This window comes from Mustela erminea, chromosome 3 (assembly GCF_009829155.1).
Source record: "Mustela erminea isolate mMusErm1 chromosome 3, mMusErm1.Pri, whole genome shotgun sequence".
Classification (NCBI taxonomy): Eukaryota; Metazoa; Chordata; class Mammalia; order Carnivora; family Mustelidae; genus Mustela; species Mustela erminea.
Genome location: NC_045616.1, coordinates 64,760,017 through 64,781,777, shown reverse-complemented (window position 1 = coordinate 64,781,777; position 21,761 = coordinate 64,760,017). Strand labels below are relative to the sequence as shown.

At 40.5% G+C, this 21,761-nt stretch overlaps 1 long non-coding RNA gene across 4 annotated transcripts in view; it reads left to right on the top strand.

Annotated features, from left to right (window-relative positions):
• The window catches only part of LOC116586249, a 365,761-nt gene that overhangs the window by 2,348 nt on the left and 341,652 nt on the right, over positions 1 to 21,761 (top strand). For 2 of the 4 annotated variants that reach the window (XR_004283951.1, XR_004283949.1), the window contains exon 2: positions 17,061 to 17,145. The exons of the other annotated variants lie outside the window; for them this stretch is intronic. This is a non-coding gene — a long non-coding RNA (uncharacterized LOC116586249). The remainder of the gene's footprint in view (positions 1 to 17,060; positions 17,146 to 21,761) is intronic. 4 annotated transcript variants of the gene reach the window in all.

Genomic DNA, 21,761 nt, shown 5'->3' with positions numbered 1-21,761 from the left:
AGTGATATTCCATGGTGTGTGTGTGTGTATGTGTGGGTGTGTACCTCACTTCTTTATCCATTCCTCTGTCGATGGACATCTCAGCTCTTTCCGTAGTTTGGCTGTTGCTCCTATAAACATTGGGGTGCACATGCCCCTTAAGATTACTACATCTGTATCTTTGGGGTAAATCTCTAGCAGTACAATTGCTGGATCGTAGAGTAGCTCTATTTTTAACTTCTTGAGGACTCTCCATACTGCTTTCCAGAGTGGCTATACCAGCTTGCATTCCCACTAACAGTGTAAGAGGTTCCTGAAAGAGGGGAAATTACTAGATAACACTTACTGTTTAGAGATAACATTAAGAAAGTGAATAGGGAAGCCACAATCTGGGAAACAATATTTGTAAAATATATATATGACAAAGGACTTGAACTCAGGGTATATAAAGAACTCTTACAAGCCAAGAATGAAAAGCTAAAGAGCTCCAATAAAAACTCAACACAATTCTCAAAGGAATAAACATGCATGGCCAAAAGTACATGAAAAAGTGTTCAGTGTCATTAATCCCAGGGAAATTAAAATTAAAGCCACAGATTAGTTACTGCATACCCACTAGATTGCCTAAAATTTTTATTTTTTAAGTAAGATTTTATTTATTTATTTGAGACACACAGAGGAGCAGAGGGAGAGGGAGAAGCGGACTCTCCCCTGAGCAGGGAGCCTGATGCAGAGGTCAGTCCCAGGACCCTGAGACCATGACCTGAGCTGAAGGCAGACACTTAACCGACTGAGCCACCCAGGCGCCCTAGACTGTCTAAAATTTTTAAAGATTGATGATACCAGGGGCCCCTGGTGGCTCAGGTCATGATCCCCAGGAGCCCTGCATTGGGCTCTCGGCTCAGCGGGGAGCTTGCTTCCACCCCCCACCCACCTCCCCCACCTGCCTCTCTGCCTACCTATGATCTCAGTCTGTCAAATAAACAAAATCTTTAAAAAAAGAAAAAGATTGATGATACCAAATGTTTATAAGGATATGGAACTAGAACTTTTCTAATTTCTTGGTGGCAGTGGTGAACCAAGGATGGGGGACAGAGTGGTCATCCTGAGTGCAAGCAATAAGGGGGTGGGGGCATTGTCTGAAGTAATTTAGTAGCAATAGCAAAACTGACTATAAGTCAATTTGCTTTTTATTATTAACATATACTAACAATTTTAAACAACATTAGTTATAAAATACTTGTCCCCCCAAAATATCTTTTTGTTGGTCTAGCCACTGAACAATTATTGAGCCGTTACTCTTGATTTTTAACAATATACATGTAAGCTTTAGCACATGGAGAGTTTTATTATCTATCCTTTACTAATCATTGCATTTTACATGGAACTAAAGTCCAATTTTCCCAGTTATATAGTCATTCTCCTACACAATCACACTCAGCTACATGTGTTTCGAGAACAAGCCCCTTATGTTTCAAAATCTTTCAACAGCCTTCAGAGCACAATTTTTATCTCCAACCTATCCCTGTGCACCACACATGCTTGTAGATTTGAAACAAACAACAGAAGCATAGTGGTTGTAAAGTCAAAGAAACAGAACGTTAGTTACATGAATTCTGTCATTCTGTATGACTACGTGGAGTTTTTATTTGTATTTAAAATTTTAAATGGAGAAATAGAACCCAAATTGCAAGGAATAATACTTTTGTGTATACTTGTCTTTATAATATTAGTAGCTAACATTATGTTTCTTGCTACATGCCAAACACTCTACTCAGTATCTCATCTAATAGTTATAATGATCTCAGTAGTAGCTATTATTTTCTCCCCCACTTTATAGATGAGGAAACTAAGGCACAGAGAGAGGGACCATACTGATGGTCCTAGGCTGGTACATGGCAGAGCCAGAATTTGGACCCACTAAGTCTCACTCTAGAGAGGCACTCACCCATTTCATCACAGTCTCTCACCACATATGTGCATGTGTATGTCCTCTTCCAACTCTTTACATGTATTTGTGCTTTTGTCTACACATATGTGCTTACAGTAAAAAGTATGCATTGGCTCTTGAACAAGTTATAAAGTGAGGACAGGAAAGGAGGTCAACAGAGCATCTCTCTGGGAGCTGTAATAATAAACACCAGAGGCGGCTGAACAAATGCTTGGATCTGAATTCTCATCTCCTTTTCTTTCTCCCACCCTTTTCTATATCACCAAATAGTCTCCCTCACACAGACTAAGGGAGACTTGGGCTCCTGAGTGCGTTCAGGAAACAAGCAGCACTCACACCAGCTGTTCCCTGACAGCTTTAGAGGCACAGGATGGCCCCAGGTTGAGTATGGTGGGGGGAGCCCCTTACCAGGCAGCGTGCATTCAAGGTTCATGAATGCACCTTGAAACTGCTGCAGTGTTTTCCATTAAAGACAAACTAGTTACACTCCCAAGTATTTCCAGGAATATAGGAGTTTTTTATCTTATTCTTTGTATCCTGTTGTTTTGGAGCTCTAATTAGACAATACCGCTTGTAATACTCCCCGAGGTCCTAAGAAAGGGTAATACAAGTGATTTGGGATGGTCGAACTTTTTTTAAAAAGTGCTCGGAAATTTTTGAGACTTTCTTACTTGCAGGCAGTAATTCCTGATGTGTAGTTGATATTCCAAATGTATTCCTTCGTGACTGTCACCCTTAGGCCACACACTTGATTCTAGTTGCAAGGGATTTATTATTTACCGTTTTTGTCTATATGGTTTTTCTTTGCTCTGTAAAATAGAGTAGCCCCCCCCGACTAATTTTGCTTCTTCTTCCCTTTAATGAGAACTTTATTGAGATTTGCATATCATACAATTCACCCATTTAAAGAGTACAGTTCAGTGTTCTTTAGTATATTCACAAAGTTATGTAACCATCACCACAGTTAAATTTAGAACATCTTCATTACTCAGAGAAGAAACCTAGATTTCAGGTCATGGTTTATGGCACCATTTTCCTATAAAAAGAATCAGAATTCCTTGGGAAAATTCAAGGACTGGACAGGAAATATCTGAAGATTCTGGAGCATTGCTTAGTGCCAGAAAGTAGAGAAGTGCTAAAACAAAACACCAAAACCCACCAAATCCTGCTTTTGTGGGGTATAGCAAAGGAGCCAACCCAGAGAGCTCCCAGTGGACAAAACTGGAAAAAGTGAAGCAACAAAGTGAAGGAGTATTGGATTATAACCCAAGTTACGAAATAAAAATCTGAGTTCTCACTGATGTAAATGAGTAAATAAATAAATGGAGAAAAATGAGAAAGTTCAGTTGCAAATTAATTCAAAAATATTTATTAACACTGTCTGTTGATGAAACATTGTCCTCATACCTTCCTTTATGATTTAAAGAACAGTTTCCTTTTTTATTTTGAAGTCTTTGTTAAATCCAGTATGTGTGTCCCCTGACAGCTCCTGTTTCTTGCCTTGCTCTTTGTGTATTAGTCATACTTTCTTATTTGCTTCATGTCTCATGGTTTTTTGTTGAAAACTGGACATTTTTAGATAATATATTGTGCAACTTGGGATACTGATCTCCTTCCCTGGTCTGTGGATTGTTTTTGATGGGATTTACTTGTTGATTGGGCTGGCTCATTTTGGTGAAATCTGTTTCTCTGGTAGTATGATCTTATGGTACTGCTTCTCAGAAGGTGGAGCCTTTGGTCACGCCCATGCCATTACCCTGGGATGACAGTGGTTTCAGCCCCCTTTGACTGCTTTTATTCTTGGTTTTTCTGTTAAGGTGTCTGTCTCACTTGGTATCCCACCAAACTGATAGTTTCCCCTAACTGCTGGCTGAATGCAGTACTGTTTTTGACAGTGCCTGGTGTATGAATGGCTTCTCAGTCTGATCCTATTCAATCCAGCACCTTTTGCAGGAGCAGTCTTTGAGGGGTGTTCCGACCCCAGAAAGGGCTTTCCTTACCTCTTTCCTTTGTTGTCTCTCATAAACTACCTGCCCTATAGTTTTGGTTTTTTGTTCTCAGAGAGCTACCAGCTGCCTCTTCATTGTTTGCCACCAATATCTCTGATGTTTTTGAGAGAATCCTTAGTCTTGAACTTGCCAGCACTGTTTCAAATAAAGTCAGTTCCTTTGGCATGAGCTTCAGAGCTCTCTGTTCTTGGGACCCACCTTACTTCTTGGCGAAATCTCTGAGCCACTGCTCCAGAGGTGGGACAAGGGTGACAGCCATGCCTTATGAGCAGGTGCTAGACAGGGGCCTTTGGTCTGTCTCAGTGTGTTTCTCCCAGCATAAGAGCAAGCTGAGATCAGCAAGGGTGATCAGAGCTTCACTATTCTTGCACTGATGTGCCTGATGGAGAACCTCTCCTTTATGAATAGAGGTTTGGGGGAAGGAAGAGGCAACATCTTGTCCTCACTTGCCAGGAACTTATTCTCTGCAAGTCATTGAGAGATGCTGCTGGCCATTCTCTCTCAATGAGATACTGTATCTCTCGACTGGGAGAAAAGGGAAGAGGGACCCTCTTCTTCTTGGCCACACTTGTGCAGAGTGGAGCTTCCAGCTCTCTGAGCTGCTAGAAAGGAGGAGGAGAGAGAGCATGGCTTGTGGCCATACCTTAAGGGCCACAGAATATTACTGTTCTAAGATTTAGTAGAGTTTTTTGAATTAATGTTTTTTAATTGATGTTTGCCCTTAGGATGATTTCCAGAGACTACATGATTGCTTTTAAAAATAGTTTTCACTAGTTACGGTTGCTGGGGAATGATTTAGTGGAGCTTCTCATACCACTCTTCTGAAAGTGGAACTCCTTCTGTTTTCCTGCTTTCAATCTAAACCATACTTTATTTTCATGAAGGCGCTGGAATTGAAGAGTCTGTCTACATCGGCTTTTCTCTATGACTCTCTCTAAGGAGGGTGACCTGGGGCCAGATTCCTTGTAGAAAAAAAGTGACAGGAGGTCTGAGGGCAGGCTCTGCAATGGGTCCATCAGATGATTCTGATGGATTGACATAACTGATCTGCCTAGTGTGCCATGTTCAGTGACTGCATTTCCAGGAATCAAGAAGTCATAAGGCTGGAGACTCCATGATAGCAACCCACATGTCAAAGAGCTCCCCACAACCTCCCCAATTAACCAACTGAATTCACAAGCCATTTTTTAACGAATTGTCGAACATGGGATGATTTTATATAGTATACGACTAACATTTTTTAGTTGGTTATTTATAGATTTACTAGAAAAAAACTAGAAAGATGAACAAGATGTAGAAATATAGATATAGATTTTTTAGAGAGAGTATTTCTTAGTGTACAGATAGATTAAAGATTCAGGTCAGGTAGCAGATACTGCTGTGTTTCCCTTTCACAAACAAGCGCATCAGTTCAGACTCCCACGCGGTTCTAGGAATGGAGAGGTTTCCTGATTCTGTTTTTCTGTTCCATTTTGTTGTTTCAGTGCTTTAATTAAAGAGTGCCACTCCATACTTTGTTATTCTGCAAGGCCCTAGAAAATTTGGATGAGATGAGATTACACATTTTAAAAAGGATACAGGCACAAATGCACATACATACAGAGCATATCAAAATTGAAATTTTACCATATTACTGCTCAGATAAGGCTGAAGAGCTATATACTTTCTTCCAAGTAAGTAAATTTAAAAGTGGTTTTGGAGATAAAGCAAAAATTGTTAAGGTGGTATGAAAATGACTGAATTTTGAAAAAAGGATGTAACACATCTTTTTAAAATTTCAGGTAAAATTTCACATGATACCAAATTTTAGACAAAAAGAGTAATTATATGGGTTGTTTAACTCTGTGGCAAGATGGTGTATTCAGAATTCTCTCTTCTAATTAGTTGTATTGGACAGCTTCAAAAACAGGGGGCTCACACAAACAAAAGGGAAAAATAATGGCTCCTCTTCTTCCATCCACTTAGCCTTCCCATTTGTAGCTTCAGGTACAGCTAATCTTTTCCTTTTCATTCTTTGCAAAGCACTGTAAGGATTTAGCTTGAATGAGCAGACAGCTTGAGTCAACTTAAAAGAGGAGCGTCCGCAGGCCTCTGCTGAATTAGAGAGTCAGCGGGACAGAGGTTAATTAGGAGGGAACCAGCAGAGCCACAGTTCAGATGGACATGAGGCTTCCACTCAATTGGTGGTAATGTCATCATTTTCAAGTTTAAGAGCAACCTTCCAGAGAAGGCTTGTGATCGTTGCCATGGGCTGGTTGCCAGATAAACCATTGATGTCTATGGACTCAAAGCATTGTTTTTTTGTTGTCCAATTTTTTTGTTTTAAAGGGTTTGTCCTAAAATAGTTAACAAGTTTATGAATATGTCAGACCAAGCTGTGAAGGAAGTAGTTGTTAATATTCCAGCTCTGCATGTCTCATGGCAGCCTTATCCGTGTTTCTCAGTAGCATTGACTGCAAATGTTTGCATGTCAGAGTACCTGTGTGCCTCTCCTTCCTGGTCAGGTTCACCCCCTGTCCTTGCTTTTCTCCTGAGAAGAGGATCAAGTTTCAAAGAAATGGACACAGTCCTCCACTGCCCCACATTTAAAAATGAGATAAGATTTTGCTGAAAACTAAGCTTAAGAAAATATGATCTGGAACCTACTTCTCTCCCATCCTTTTATTTAATGCTATTTGTCCTTATTCATCTTTATCTTGCTTAACCAGTTTTGTCAGTGAGCTTCCAAATGACAGCATTAACTGACATGGGTTTTGCTTTTCCTTGTTTCAAGTTGCCCTTGTAAAAGAGCTAAATAATTGGGCACATCGAGGAGACAGAAAGGAGAAATCAAAAAAGCAGTGGAAATTTCTTGGCACAAGGGAAGGACTGATCACAATAACTATGAGATATATGTGTGGTAATAAGGTGTCTCGTATAGCACACATCCTCCTGGCCTCGTCAGATTCTCCTGGCCTCACCTGTCCCCTGGACCCTTGGCCCCTGGACTGGCAGTCGAAACAAAAGACTTCATGTTGGATCTCATGCCTGCTTCCATGTGGTCTTCAGCTTTTCCTCCACTTCTAATCCCATAAAATGCCATACCATAGGTTACCAGATCTGCTTCCTTAAAAGAGGTCTGTTGCCAAAAGAGGCCAGATGACCCAACCCAGAAATATAGGAAGAGAACTCCCATGTGTTTGATAAACAGGAAAGAGGAGGCAGGAGGGGGGCAGGAAGGGGACTTTCTCTCTTATTTCTCCCTCTGATGTATTGTTCTGAGATATAGTTTTTCATACAGCTTGTCTGGAGACATCCTGCCCCCATCCAGCCGCTGGCCTTGTCACTTCGTGGCTTATTGTGATACAGCAATCTTTGCAGAAATGCATGCCTTCGCCTTGGCTGCCATTCTTGCCTTGCTTCCCGTAATTGTTCTTCCTTCACAATGGGGCATGAACACTGAAGCCTTGCCCCACAGGTTGAAGTAGTTGGCCTCTTTATTTCTAAGTGTGTGGGGGTTTGCCAGAGTATGGGATCCCTTCTTCCTCCTTTATTTATTTTTTTTTAATTTTTAAAATTTTTTAGTTCAGAGAGTCCCAGGGACAGGATGCATAAGACTAAAGAAGATGGTGGCACCTCTTTTATTCAATTTTAAAAATTTCTGGGGGCGCCTGAGTGGCTGAGTCATTAAGCGTCTGCCTTCAGCTCAGGTCATGATCCCAGGATCCTGGGATTGAGCCCCACTTCGGGCTCTATGCTTAGCAGGAAGCCTGCTTCTCCCTTTCCTTCTCCCCCTGCTAGTGTTCCCCCTCTCTCTGTCAAATAAATTAGTGAAAACTTTAAAATAAAATAAAATAAAATTTCTGTCTTTAATGCTTGCTATCTTCCCAATTAATTTTGATCCTCTGCTTTTGTATTTTCTTTCTTCTCTACCTGGCAAAATCTGGCTTTTCCTTCCCAGCCCACCTAAACGTCATCTTCCAGGTTAAGCCTTTCTTGACACTTCTACACACACCTGCCATGCCACTCTCTGCCATCTCCAGCCAGGTGTAATAGAGCCTGCAACTGTGCTTCCTAGAGTACTGGCAGTGTGGTCTTGCTGGTTGGACCCAACATGACCACGAGCTTCCCCCTCCCCCACCAACTGTTACTGATTTTTTACCTCCAGGATGGCCCATAGAAAGTGTTAAAAAAATTTTGCTGAGTGACGGTGGTTCACATTCTCCTTTTCGCATTCATCATTTTTTTATCCGTCTCAGCCCAGGTAGGCCCACCTCTTCCCTGGGCAGGACAGTGACCTCTTAGCTTCCCTGTGGCCAATCTCCTGACAATTCAGTCTTCATAAACCACCAGACTGTTCTTCCTAGAAGTTGCATCCTCTTCTCCCTAGATCTCTAGCACCTATAGAAAAGGGATATTATAATAGAAATAATATAAATGCTCAAAGCCTAGACAGACAGTAATGGCACCTAATGAATGTGAGATATATCCTATCTGATATACATGCCTTTGTCTGGTATTCAGGGTCCAAGTCAGCTGAACTCCTGTACCTCCATTCTGCTATACAAACTCTCCATTCTGAAAATAAATAAATAAATAGGCACCTGGGTGGCTCCGTCAGTTTAGACTCTTGGTTTCAGCTCAGGTCATTATCTCAGGGTAGTGAAATGGAGCCTGGGTCAGGCTCTGTGGTGAGCACGAGGCCTGCTTAACATTCTCTCTCCTTCTGCCCATCCCCTGCTTGCATATGTGCTTTCTCCATGGTCCCCTCAAAAAACGAAAAACAAAAAATAACTGCTCCCTGCGTTAGAGTAACTTGGAACATCTCTGTACCTACCCAGATTCTGTCCATCCTTCCTTCCCACCTTCACAGGTACCAGTGGAGTGGAGTTGCTGTAACTAGACAGATTCCCACATATCTCAGCTTTTATAAGCATCAGAAATGTGCCATCCAGTTTTTCAGGCTTGAGATCTGAGTGTGCTAAGCTTTCCCCATCTCTTTCTTCAGTAAGACTGCAAGATTTCCAAAAGCAGGAACCATGTTTAGTACTTCTTTAAGAATCCTCCTAGAACCTGGGCCAGTAAAGACCCAACAAATATTAGTTGATTGATCCATTGCTACAGAATGTAGCCTGACCAAACCAGGCAGAGGAAGTTAATGATAAGCTTTAACCTATTAGTTTGGGGGTATCATTAGAGTGTAAATTTTTTAAAAAGGAATTTTCTATTATTTTTACTTATGTCAGCATGGAAGGAGAAAAACAACACACATTTTTCTGTATGTCTAGAGAGAAATACTACTGTACATTAGAATAGTTCATTAAAGCATTCTTCTGCACCCTTTCTAATATATGCTATGAATCTTCAGAGCAGTCAGGGCACATTTTTTTCCAATTAATTTTTCTCTTTTGCTTTCCTGGCAGTCAGTTTTTCTAATAGCCATTTTTCTAAGTCAAACACTTTAATTAAGGTTGGAATGAAAAATCTGATTAAAATCTAAATTGGCTCAAGTTGCTGTGATCTTCTGGTTTGCTTTTTGCACTTACATAATTTATGCCCTAAATTGCTACATTAGGGCTTTCAGTCCATTTTCCTAACCTAAGGGTTTTAAAATGGTCTGGAGCTTTGAACCAAATAATCCTAATTTGTTAGCTATTGGATTACTCCATGTTAAAAATTTCAAGATTAGCAATAGGTTATAGAATGAATTTCCAATTTAGTTTTAAAACAATTCCCAAAGACAAGCACATACTTTCTTTTCTGTTGGTTGCTTTTTCTCTTCAGACTTCATCTTCAAATAAATTTAGTACTCACCCCAAAACTCATTTTCAGTGATAGATTCTCTGTTACAATGCAAAAGAAACCAATTAACTTTGAATATGTAAGTGAGTGTTCCATAGGAAAAAAGATGTGATGTGTTTACCTAGGTTTCCATTTTTCTATTTTCCAAAAAACTTTCTGATGATAAATTTTTAAAGATAGGATCTGAAGACCTGGAAAAATTGTTATGTTGCAAAACAAACAAACAAACAAAAACACCCCCCAAAAAACTCCACAAAAACCCAAAAGCAAGGAAAGAAACAAACAAAACCCCTAAAACTCTGAACCACAGAGTAAGTTGATAAATCTGATTCTCACTTAGTGTCTTAGGTGGTTGAGTTAATAATTTCATGGCAAATGTATAAGACCATCTGGAAATACAAATTAGAACAAAAGTTCAGAGAACAAAGGTAACAAAAATGGGGAGCATTTATGAGAGAGAAATTGAAGTTACTCGAATGTCTTGTTTTTCAAGCTCAGCTTGTCGGGGTCAGACAGGGTAGTTGGCCCTATTGCTGTTCTCTGCAGATTGAAATTGGCTGCCGTGGGCAAAGGTCACCCCACGGTATCAATTACTTGCGGCTACCTGGAAAATTTAATTTCATGCCCTGCAATAGATCTGCTTTCTTCTGTTAGCATGAATGGCAACTGTCCCCAATTGATAACAAGAATAACTCATTTTCTCAGAGTCATTAGATTCTAGAAGCTCCTCCATTCAGAAAGGTTTCTGCAGATTTCTGGCAGAGTCAAAAGGTCTGTTAACTAACATGTTGAGCGGATGGAATAAAAGCTGTGTTCGCCATATTCTTAGCCTTTTTCAAGACATTGTTTGGTTTCTGATTTGTAGTGAAGCTCACCTAAACTCGTGTATAATCGGTATTTAGACTAACATAGGTTTCTGCATGTATTTCCTCAAAAAAAAAAAAAAAAAAAAGGAACATCTAGGGATGTTAGCAATCAAAAAAAAAAAAAAGTCTGTATTTTCAAATGACAGGGAATCTGGTCATAGGGAACTTATTTTCAGGGCTTAATTTTGCCTGCAAACAAAATTTAAATGTCTATAAATAATTTCTCCATCTTCTCCCCAAATCATAGTCTTTGGAAAGGTGAGGTAAGAACTGTTTTCATAGTGAGATCAACAGTACACTAGGAAGCTGATAGGAATATTTAAAACAAAGAAGCAAAGAGCAAACTCTTTCTCTTTAGTCTGCTCCATTATTGACCTGGATGTAAGCTAGAAGAATGAGAAAGCAAAACTGCCAGAAACCCCAGGTAGTTAATGACCAAAGGAAATATTTTATCATATATATGCTCCTCATTCTTTTTTTTTTTTTGGTTAAACTTTTTTCCTTTGGCCTTAATTCTTTTCTTTTTAATTTTTAATTTTTTATTAACATATAATGTATTATTAGCCCCAGGGGTACAGGTCTGTGAATCGCTAGGTTTACACACTTCACAGCACTCATCATAGCACATACCATCCCCAATGTCCATAATCCCACCACCCTCTCCCTATCCCCTTCCCCCAGCAACCCTCAGTTTGTTTTGTGAGATTAAGTCTCTTATGGTTTTTCTCCCTGCTGATCCCACCTTATTTCATTTTTTTCTTCCTTACCCTCCAAACCCTCCACGTTGCCTCTCAAATATCTTTGGCCTTCATTTTAATGAAAAATGGTCCTAATTAGTTTCATCAGCATTTTAATAAAGAATAAAATTATAACTCAGTTAAATAACCATGTACATCTCACAATATCTGTTTTTTTTTTTTTAAAGCAGAAATGAAAAATTAGGTATTAATTGGTGTTTCTTGCAGAATATGTGTATGGACATTTTTACATGCACATGCATGTGCATGTGCACACACACACACAAAACATACATGACGGCCTAAACATGCAGTTGTGAACAGAAACCTTACTCCTGTTTGCCTGTAATAGAGTCATTGGAGAGCACAAAAGGGACCTCACAGGTCACTTCCTCTCCAAATTACCCTGCCAGTTCTCATTAATAAAGCCAAAAAGCCAAACCCACCCTGGTCATAAAGCATGTAAGGGAAAGATAGAACCGTAGAGCTTAGGGTGTTCAGCATCTCAGCAGGTGGGGAAATGGTGGGGAAGTGAGGGAAGATGAAGAGGTGGGTGAGAATTGCTTCTTCTCTGGCCATTAGTTCCAATAACAATGCCGCATCTGAGAAGAGCTGCCATTGTCAGAGGAAGCTGCAAATATTTCCTGCTGAGGGTCAGAGGTCTTCAATTTATTCCATCCTTTTGATACAAAAGGCCATACTCTACTCCTCCTTCCCCTCATGCTAAGAAATAAATGAACTAGCTAATGTGTTGCTTTCGGCTGATGATCTACTATTATGGTTATTTAGATGATTTTTAAAATGTAAGTGGACTAAAAAATACTCTCAAAACAGAAACAACAACAATAAAAAGCCTCTGGAAAGGAAGAGAAGGAAAATGAGGTATCTTGGTTGAGGTATTATTACCTTTTAAAGAAAAGGTAGTGATTTTCTAGCGTGGCTCCCTTGTCATGCCAAATGGAAACTGGAACTCAAAAGGCAAAGTGACTTGCCCCAGTTCACATAGCTTCTTAGCTTCTTAGGGTCAAAAGAGGAATTAAAACCCATGCTCTTAAACCTGGGACAATTTGAACATTAAGATAAGTGTAGAACATTATAATCCATCGAGAGGAATAAAAATTCTAATTCTATACTGATGTAAATAAATAAACTGGGGAAGAAAGGAAAGTTCTTTTTTAACTAGAATGATAATAAATACAGAAGAACTGATTGATCTAAAAAATTGCAAATAGATGCTGAAGTTAGTGAGAAGTCTTGATGAGAAACAAGCTATAGAGTCTAAGGATTTCATCAGTTGTTGAGATAATTGACAAAACTTTAAATAGACTGTGTCTTAGATAATTATATTCTTTCAATATTAATTTTTAAAAATTTGGTAATTATACTGTGTGTAAGAAAATGTCTTTTTTTTTTTAGGAAAAAATACACTGTAATATATTTAGGGGCAAACATTTAGAGTCTCTATCATTCTCAAATGGTTTAAGGGAAAAATAGAGTGTATATATAAAAATGAATGTATTTATGAATATTTATCTACATATACATACATGTATATATTATATTTTATAGATGAAATGATAAAGCTAATGACACAAAATGCAAACTTCTAGCAAAATCTATATAAAGGATTTATAGTGTTCTATGTACTAGTTTTGTAACTTCTCTATAAATTTAAAATGGTATCAAAAGAAAGAGTAACATGAGAAAAAATCAGGAATGCCTGGGTAATTCAGTAGGCTAAGCATCTGCCTTCAGCTCATGTTATGATCCCAGGATCCTGGGATCAAGTCCTACATTGGGCTTTTTACTCAGCACGGAGCCTGCTTCTTCCTCTGTCCCTCACCCCACTCATGCACGTGCATGTACTCTCTCTCTCTCTCTGAAAAATAAATCAATAAAATCTTTAAAGAAAAAAATCAGGCCTCCTAACTCTTAGACCAGAGGCAGTTGATTTAAGAATGAAATTTTAAGATCTTCAAGGTTTGTATTTATATAACATACCTGGCTTAGTCACCCAGATTGCTATAACAAACTACCATAGACAGGGTGGTTTAAATGTTAGAAATTATATCTCAGAGTTCTGGAAGCTAGAAGTTCCAGGACCAACGCATCAGCAGATCTAATGCCCAGTTTGACCACACTTCCTGTTTCATAGATGACCATCTTCTTGTTTCCTCACATGGTGGAGGACAGAGACTGAGAATAAACACCGGTGTTTCTTCTTACAAGGGCACTAATTCCAGTTGTGAGGGCTGTATCCTCATGACCTAATCACCTCTCAAAGGCCCAATTCCCAATACCACCGCATTGAGAGTTAGGATTTCAACTTGTGAATTTGGAGACACAAATTCATAGTTTGTCCCTAATACTAATGCCTACCAAGGTGCCCCAGTATGTGGAGTATTCCCTTTGGCCAGCATGTGATTCCTTTCTTGGCACTGAGCCTCTAGGATGGGGCTGACATACTGAATTTGGGTGGTGCTTATTCATGTTTGACACAGATTGAATTCAGGGCTCTGGACTGACAGAGCTCCACCATCAACTCTTGGCCTCTAGCTGCATGGTGGGCTCATGCTTCTGCTCTGACCCATCTGTGTTCTGATCATGAGGCTGCCTCTGGGCTGCAACATCCAAAGGGTGCAATCTGGCTTCCTACTGGTACACTGGACAGTCACCCCAACACTCCAAAGCCTCCATGCCACATGTCAGGTAGTTCTCCACAATGGCCACACCTGTGTCTATAGGGCTTTTAAAGCTTTGGTTCCATGATGCTAACAGACTTTTTTTCTTTTTTTTTTTAAGATTTTATTTATGTATTTGACAGAGAGAGAGAGATCACAAGTAGGCAGAGAGGCAGGCAGAGAGAGAGGGGAAAGCAGGCTTCTCTCCAAACAGAGAGCCCAATGCGGGGCTCGATCCCAGGACCCTGGGATCATGACCTGAGCTGAAGGCAGAGGCTTAACCCACTGAGCCACCCAGATACCCCAATGCTAACAGACTTTTTCAGTTAATGACCTCATGCTATCCTGGGTGGGTCTGAATACCTGTGAGATAAATAGTGAACATTCTATGTGTGAATGAGACCAATATTCTAGCTGCCCAGGCCCCTCAACCACATCCCCTGTTAATGGAGGTGTGTAGAAGGCAGGAGTACAGTCAATATGGAAAGAGATCACAATCTATAAAGACACTGTTGTAGCCTAAGGAGGTCAAAAGAAGACATACTTGGAAGATATGCTCTTTTATGTTGATGCTGTAAAATTTCCAATGATAAATTCACCACAACCAGAAAATGAATTATTGCTGATACATTCCTACATACTTTTAGTAAGACTTGCATTTGTGGTCATCATCAGTGAACCCCAATAACTATTTGAGAGTGTCATTGGAAGGCAATATTCAGAAATAGATAAATGAGGCAGGGTCATGAATGAAGATTTCACCAGCATTAAATTAGCAGTATGAGGAATGGCAAAGGCAAACATCTAAATTGTTTCAGTAGAAACAGGTTCTGAAGAGTCAAGGCATCATCAGTAATACCGACATAACTACATTTTTCTTGTGGTGACAGATATGAAATTTGGCAGAAACAGTGCATTTGATAATAAAGAATACAAAAAGAAAGTAGATGTTAGCTCTTCGTGGTGCTTAGACACTTGGAAGAATCTTCATATGCTCTGACTGAACAATAAACAAATGCATATTTTTTTTAAAGATTTTATTTATTTATTTGACAGACAGGGATCACAAGTAGGCAGAGAGGCAGGCAGAGAGAGAGAGGAGGAAGCAGGCTCCCCGCTGAGCAGAGAGCCCGATGCGGGGCTCAATCCCAGGACCCTGGGATCATGACCTGAGCCAAAGGCAGAGGCTTTAACCCACTGAGCCACCCAGGCGCCCCTTCTACCTGTTATTTCAAATCTCCATTGCTAAATCACTGTACCTCACAGGAGCCCATGAATATTGTAATCTATTTTTTAATCAAATTGTTTAGTAGATAAGGTCTTCATGCAGTCTGGTGAGTACCCTGCCTGTGGTGTTGTCTTACTTTGATGATAATAATTTAAGAAGAGTTACAGAGAGAATTCTTGAATTTGTGGTAACTCTCTGTCTCAATTTTCTCACCTAGCTGAGGGGCTAATTTATTATTTTATACAAAAGCTAGGATGCTTATTTATTATTTTATATTGAGAAATGTTATTATCAAGCCCAAGAAGATGTAAAAATTGGATGACCAAAGTATTTTCTCTATATAGACAAGATCCTGGGGAAGCAAATTTATAGGATCAGAAATAGGGGAGTTTATTCTACCATGGGGATGTTTAGTGTGGTCATCAGGAATTGACATCCAGATGTGGGTGGACTCACTGGGTTGCTAGCTTTGGCTTAAAAGGGCATACTCTCGGGGCACCTGGGTGGCTCAGTGGGTTAAGCCGCTGCCTTCAGCTCAGGTCATGATCTCAGGGTCCTGGGATCGAGTCCCGCATCGGGCTCCTGCTCGGCAGACAGCCTGCTTCTCTCTCTCTCTCTCTCTCTCTCTGCCTGCCTCTCTGTCTACTTGTAATCTCTCTCTGTCAAATAAATAAATAAATAAAAATCTTTAAAAAGGGCATACTCTCTCCTAAACAGTGCCAAGAGGGGCAGCACAAGTCCGTAGTTTTGAATCTGTCTTTGTTGAAGACCACCAAACATGGCTGATCATTCTTTCTGATGGGAGTGTGTCTTTTTTTTTTTTTATTTGTTTGTTTGTTTATTTATTTATTTATTTAAAAGAGAGTGAGTGAGACAGAGAGCATGAGCCAGGTAGAGGGGCAGGCAGGGAGAGAGAAGCAGACTCCCTTCTGGACAGGGAGCCTGACATGGGACTTGATCCCAGTATCATCATGACCTGAGCCAAAGGCAGACACTTAACTGACTAAGCCACCAAGGTGCCCTAGGAGTGTTTTTTATTTACCTATATTAACACTTTCAGATAGGTTTACTCTGCAAGGGAGCTAGAGCCTCATGGACATTGTATATTTTTATTTATTATACACTGAATATCTGTGCGCTCCATCCAAATTCATTTTGATATCCTACCCCTGAAGTGATGGTATTAGGAGGTGGGGCCTTTGGCAACTGATTAGGCCATGAGGGTAGAGGTGTCATGAATGGGATTAGAGCCCTCAGAAAGGAGACTCTGGAGAGCTCCGTCACTCCTTCTGACATGTCAAGTTATAGCAAAAAGATGGCCATCTATGAACCAGGAAGTGGGCCTTCACCAGATACCCAATGTGCCTGTGACTAGATCTTGACTTCCCAGGCTCCAGAATGATTAGAACCAAATTTTTATTGTTTATAAGTCACTCCATAACATTTTGTCATAAAAGTACAAGCGGAGTGAGACACTATTCAGATTTGTATAGCTGATACTTTAACTCTCTGAGGGCTAAGTTTCCCTCATTTATACTTTATCAGGAAGCATCTCATATCTCTCTTGCCAATGAGGGCTGACCTATTCCATAAGAGATACAAGCCTGTTGACAATGATTTCAGCCATGTATTATCTTTATATTAAAGAATGTTTGAATAATTGAAATCTGTATCCCAGCTTGAATGCTCATTTTCTTGTGATACAATGGTGATCTCCCTGATTCCCATACTCTCCAACAGGGAGGCTAAGATGCTCCTTCCTCTCGTGCTATTAAAAAAGCACATTCCTTTAGTTATAACATTTAGTTTCACTGTGCTTATTTTACAGTTCTGCCTCTTCTTCTGAACTGTGAAGGTATGGGCCATGCCTGACTCACCTTTGAATTTTCCAGAGGCAGTATCATGCTACTACGGTAAACATCTTGGTCTTTGGAGTCAGCCTGTCTAATGTGGGATAGCTGCTCTAGTGTGTCTTTTAACTTCAGCCTCCATTTCTCAACTATAAAAAGGGGATATTAATAATAACTGCCTTATGACTTGTTGGGAAGAGTATGAGGTGAAATGTGCATGTTGCTTAACATTGTAGCTGCCATTTAACTACACATCTTACATATTAGCATCCAGGTAGTAGTAGTTAGTACATGGAATACAGTTACATGAAAAAATATTTACTGAGTGAATGCATGAGTATGTGAATGAATGAGTAAGAGATGCAGCCAAACCTGTGAACTGAAGTCACAAATAGAGCCCCCAAATCACAAAATGGGTCCATAGTCATAGCCCATTGACACACAAAGACATTCACTAAATGTGGCTATAATAAAAAGAGGAATGAATCTCTGGGCTTCCCGAGATTTTCAGCATCTCCTTTGCCCAAAGGGACTTTTCCTTAGATATCTGGTAAAGACCCAGCTCCATTGGATGACAGAATTAATGTGAGGAAGGGACATTAGAAATCATGGAATTCACTCCCTTTTGCTTCAGAAGTGGAAGGTTGAGGCCCATGGGTTTCAAGAGTCTTCTGAGGGTTAAAGGATCCTGTCCTTTGGAGCTTCTGCCATACCTATTAAAACGTCAGGACTATGACAGTTGGTGGTGTGACTAGAGGCACACAGAGTAGAAGGTCTTCATCTGTAAGAGCAGAGATTAACTACAAAGTTTTCAGGCCTCTTTTTGTGGTGTAGTGTTCTTAAAAGAGCTGCTTCAGCACATGTACACTGGTGTATATCACTGTGACAGGTAGACACATCTTAAAACAAACCTCACAAATACAATTCAAAACAAACCAAGTTTCTAAGAACCAGTTCCTTACATTAGCTCATGAAGCCCATCCCCTTGTCGAGAAGAATCAAATCCCCAAGTAGAAGACAAAGTACCTGATCTTTTCCAGAAGATCATGTGAATTTCATTTCTTCCCCTTCCAGGACTAGTAAGATCTCAACAACCCCATCAGCCTGGCTCACAGGAGTATGGAGGCCTTGCTTTGCTAAGTAGTTGGTAGATAGCGAGAGCCTGAGATCTCTGTACACCGAGTTTCAGCTACACAGCTGTACAATTTGGTTTTGCATCAAGCTCTCTGGCACGTTGTTCCCTTGCTGGCTAATCATGTGGACCAAATGAAATGTGTGTAACAGAGTGTTTAAAATTATTATTATTATTTTTTTAAAGATTTTATTTATTCATTTGACACAGAGAGATCACAACTAGGCAGAGAGGCAGGCAGAGAGAGAGAGAGGAGGAAGCAGGCTCCCCGCGGAGCAGAGAACCCGATGCGGGACTCGATCCCAGGACCCTGAGATCATGACCTGAGCTGAAGGCAGCGGCTTAACCCACTGAGCCACCTAGGCGCCCCAGAGTGTTTAAAATTATTGCAAAGCTCTATGCTGTGGTGATCTGTCCCCATTCTTCAGGGCTTTGTTAATATACAATCTTTAACTTCAGAGAGCTCTTGGTTTGAGTACACTTATGACCTGCATATTAATAAGCTTTGTCTGTGTGTGATTCTGGTAAATAAAGTCAATTTGAGTGATAGCTGTTGGACACGGGCTAAAGCAGAATGGGAGTAAGCATTAGACACAGGGGTTTGGAGTTTCGGTTAGCAGTTACCTGTGTAACACAAGTCTCCCCAGCCTGAGGGCAGATTAACAAAATGCCGTCAGGCCTGCCACCTCTTGATCGCACTTGTCCATGAGGGGTCCAGTTCCTATTGAATGCCCCTCCAATATTTTGATTTGTGTCAATAGGTATAGCTACTTCTCTGCCATTTTCCACTGGGTACCACCTTCTTCCTGTACCAGGCCTCTCCCCTGGGCACCACATACACAGAACAGTGGCACGCCATGTTTTCTCTTACTTTCCATTCTCTATCACACTCAGTTGGAGCATTCTCATAGCAGGACTGCCCCCCTCCCTATTATATATTTTCCAGAGTTTTAGAGGAAGGTTTCCTCTTATTTCCTACCCATGCTGCTCTCCACTGAGTCCCATATGGAGTACAAAAGTGCTGCACCAGGAGCAGAAATAGGTGACGGTCTCACTGTGCATGGTTGAGGCTTTCCTTTAGGTCTCACTGGTTGTAGCTGGCTTCTGTCCTCAAAGCTTCTCTCTCAGGAAATTTAGCCTCCTAGGGTCTGTGCTGTGGACTGAATGTGTGTATCTTCTTCCCGTACCTCAATTCATATGTTGAAATCCTAATTCCCAGTGTGGTATCATTGAAGGTGGGGACCTTTTGAGGTGATTAGCTCATGAGATTAGAGCCCCCATGAATGGGATTAGTGCCCTTTTAAGATCGCTATCTCTACTCTTTGCTGTGTGATTATACAACGGAGAGTTGGCCACCTGCAAACTAGAAGCAGGGCTCTCACCAGACACAGAATCTGCCACCACCTTGATCTTGGACTTCCCAGACTCTGAAGCTGTTGTAGAAATCACCCTGTCTATGATGTTCTGTTATAGTAGCCCAAATAGACTAAGACTGTCTGTCCCACCAGGTTTCGTTTTGTTTTCACATGTCCCCTGAAATGTCTGCGTCCCATTTAGTCTTTACCTCCCTCTTCTCCTGCCCCACTGCACCTGCTTTTTAAAACTCTCCTTGCTTTTCCAATATCCATTCATTCCATAGATTTATTTGAAGTGTATTTACTATATGAAATGTTTCTCAAGCTGTAAAATGAAATCGCATTCCAACTTCAAGCAGTGCTGAAATGTCCCGTAACTTAAAACCTTATAACTAGAAACATTAAGCTTATGGAAAATTGGGGGAATTGTGACTATAATTTATTATGTATATTTAGTTTTAAGAGATGATTTAAACCCAAACACTGAAATAGATTTAAATAGTTCTATTAAAAATATTTACTCAAAAATTACACCTCAATGAAACTGCAGTATGTGTCATTTTACAGCTCCAAATTGCAAAGTAAACCATTAACATTTGTGGATACTTACCTAGTTCTCTTGGCAGTAAGCTCTTGGAGGAACTGAAGGTCTGGAGAAGCTGGAATGGTTCTGGGGTTTGCTGGGGATGGCCGGATGGGTGGGGTAGGAAAAGGAATGGGCACCTCTTCCTCTTTTAACTACCCCTATCCCCTCCTCCCTATTTTCCACGTTGGCCCTAATTTATTTCTCTTTGCCCATGAAATATCTCCACTGGGTGGGTGGAGTGGGAGGCTGGGAGATAAGACAGGATTCAGAGAGGAAGAAAGAAGGCATTCAACACAAACTTAATTTCTTTGGAAAGATCTTCAGGGTGCCTGGGTGGCTCAGTCGTTAAGCATCTGCCTTTGGCTCAGGTCATGATCTCAGGGTCCTGGGAGGGAGTCCCACATTGGGCTCCCTGTTCAGCAGGAAGCCTGCTTCTCCCTCTCCCTCTCTCCCTGCTTGTGCTCCCTCTCTCACTGTGTCTTTCTACGTCAAATAAACAAATACAATTCTGTTAAAAAAGAAAGAAAGAAAGAAAGAAAGATCTTCAACATTTTCTTCTCCCATTGGAGATGACATCACATGGTATCCACAGTTTCTTGTGTCACCTGGAGAGTCTAATATGGGCACGAGAGAGGGAGGAGTTGGGCGTAGCTGTGCCCATATTCTCTCCTCCCCCACCCCGGTCTATCCTTTATTTCAGCTTTTGGAAATTCAAGCAACAACTCATCCCTGCTCAGGCAAACACCCAATAATGGGGGAATTACTGGCCTTTGTGATTTACTTAAATCAGAACACCAGAATTCCTGTTCCTGAGTTAACAACAGTAGGGGTGACATCATGTAGGGGAAGCGAAGGGGTCAGTTTTAGGCTGTGGTGCTTTGGGAGAGAGATCTGGAGGAGCTATCATGGCTTGTCATCGCTGGAGGTCAGTGTGAGACCCCTGGGTCTTGGGAAGTCTTTTCGGATTTTCACATTTCTGAGTGAGGTATTCCCCCCATGTAGGTGCTGACTGTATCCAGAGCAACTCAGCATCCTCAGCCTATAGCCCTGCCTCCTAGAAAGAAATCTAAGGTTGCTTGTCTAGGAACAAAGGGGTTTGCCATATTGGAAAGGTCACTGGACTAAGACTTAAAACACATGTGGAACTTCTGTTCTAGCAATTAACAGGACTGGGTGCTCAGTCTCTCTAAACCTGTTTGTTTTTAATCACAAAATGGATTCAATCTATCCCATTCTACTAATGAAATAATGGGGAAAAATAAGAAAATGCATGCAAAATGGTTTTCTAGACTATACAGTGCTGGTCACATATAAAATATTATTATCCAGGTGAAGCTTCAGCAAATAAAAGTAAGATTCTGGCCATTCTGTGTAAAGCAATTGCTGTATTTGTGGTGTAGACTTCCATAAAACTAGCTCTGTAGCCTCAGAATGAAATTGAATAAAATTACAATAATAAACAATTATGAAATAATAATAAGACTTTCCCATTGTGACTATTTATTATGTGTCGGGAAATTATGTTAAACACTTGGCATGCATTACCTTTTAAAAAATTCTGTGCAATCATATGAAGTAGATATTTTTATGACCCTTCCTTCTCTGA